Raw genomic sequence first — 2,500 nt, 5'->3', positions numbered from 1 at the left:
GATGATGATAATAACAATAATAATGATAATCATTAGAATGATAATGATAATAATAATAAGTAATATCAATAACAATAATTACACAAATAATATTAATAGCAATACTTATAACAGTAATAAAGATAATCAGCAATAATGATAATTACAAGAGTAATAATGATCATGACGATAATGATAATAATGATAATAATAATAATAATAATAATAACAATAATAATAATAACAATAATAACAATAACAATAATAACAACAGCAATAGTAATGGTAAAAACTAATGACATTAACAATAATAACGATAATAATGATGATGCTGGGAATATGATAATAACAACAGCAGTAATAATATAGTAATAACAACAACAACAAAAATTAGTGATAATAATAATGATGATAAGGATAAAAGGAATGATAATGATAATAATGATAGTAACATTATAAATTATAATAGTAGCAGCGGTAGTACTAATTGTAGTAGTCATAATAATCTTAATAATAAATATGATAATGATGATAATAATAACAATATTGATAATAATGATAATAATAATAGTAATAATGATAATAATAATAATAATGATAATAATAATAATAATAATGATAATAATAATAATAATAATAATAATGATAATAATAATAATAATAATGATAATAATAATAATAATAATAATAATAATAATAATAATAATAATAATAATAATAATAATAATAATAACAATAATAATAGTAAAAAATATATAGTAAAAAAAAATTATAATGATAATGGTAATAATAATAGCAGTAATGGTAGTGATATTGATAATGATAATATTGATAATGATGATAATATCATTAATGAAATCATCAAAGGAATAATAATGATAATGATGATATTAATATTAATAGTAATAACAGTATTAACGACAGTGGTGATGATGATGATAATTATAATGATAATACAGCAATAATAAAATATCAATTATAACAGTTATCATTATTACTGATAAAAATAAAGATATTGGCAAAATAATAATATAGCTACTATTAACAACAACGACAACAATGATGATAATAATGACAATGAAAAAGATAATACTAATAATAATGATAATAACAATGATTATAATGACAACAATAATATGGCAATAAATGTAACAAATGCATATACAAATAAGAAAGCGATAACAGAAACAACAGAAACAGAAACAGAAACAATAATAATGATATCAACAATAGTAGGTGTCACAACAATGATATAATATTAACAATTATAACAGTAAGACTAATAATGACAATAACAATGATGATAATGAAAATAATGATAATAATAATAATAATAATAATAATAATAATAATAATAATAATAATAATAATAATAATAATAATAATAATAATAATTTCAATGATTATCATAGTAAATATAATAATAACAATGATGATTATAATGATAAAAATGATGATAATATAATTAATGGTAATAATAATAAAGTGATGATGATCATGGTAATAACAATGAAAATGATAATGAAAAAATAAAAATAATAGCAATAATGATAAAGATGATAATAACAACAATAACAATAATATTAAGGGTAATAAAAATAATATTAATGATAATAATAACTCTACTACTAGCTATGTGTACAACAACAATAACAATAAAATGATTATGATATCAACAATAACAAATGTAGAAATACGAATGATAATGATAACAATAACAGTAATATAAATAATGCTGATGATAGTAATAATCATAATAATAATGATAATGTTAACAAGAACAGCGGTAATAACGATAATAATGATAATGATAATAACAGTAATAATAATACAAATAAGAATAACAACAATGATAATAATAATAATAATAATAATAATAATAATCATAATAATAATAATAATAATAATAATAATAATAATAATAATAATAATAATAATGATAATAATAATAATAATAATAATAATAATAATAATAATAATAATGATAATAATAATAATAATAATAATGATAATGATAATGATAATAATAATAATATATGATAATGATGATAAGAATGATAATCATGATAAGCAATAATGATGATCATGTTAATGATAATGATAATGATAATAATGATAATAATTGATAATAATAATAACAGTGATAATATTAATAGCAATAATGATAAGAACTACAATACTACTACTAGTAGTAATAATAATAACAATAATAATGATAATGATATTAATAACAACAATAACACCAGCAACAACAATACTATTACTACTAATAATAATAACGATAATAACAATAATAATAACAATGATGGTGATAACAATAATAATAATAATAATAAAATAATAATAACAGTAATAATAATAATAACAAATAATTATTTAGATAATAACACTAAACGTAATAGTAGTAATAATAGTTAGAACAACAACAAAAACAACAACAACTATGATAATAATAACAATAATTAATGAAAATAATAATAATAAGGATAATAAAGATTATAATAATAATAACAAAAAATGA

This window comes from Penaeus vannamei, unplaced genomic scaffold (assembly GCF_042767895.1).
Source record: "Penaeus vannamei isolate JL-2024 unplaced genomic scaffold, ASM4276789v1 unanchor3587, whole genome shotgun sequence".
Lineage (NCBI taxonomy): Eukaryota > Metazoa > Arthropoda > Malacostraca > Decapoda > Penaeidae > Penaeus > Penaeus vannamei.
The sequence above is the reverse complement of the archived record's forward strand: the minus strand, read 5'-3'. Positions refer to the sequence as shown.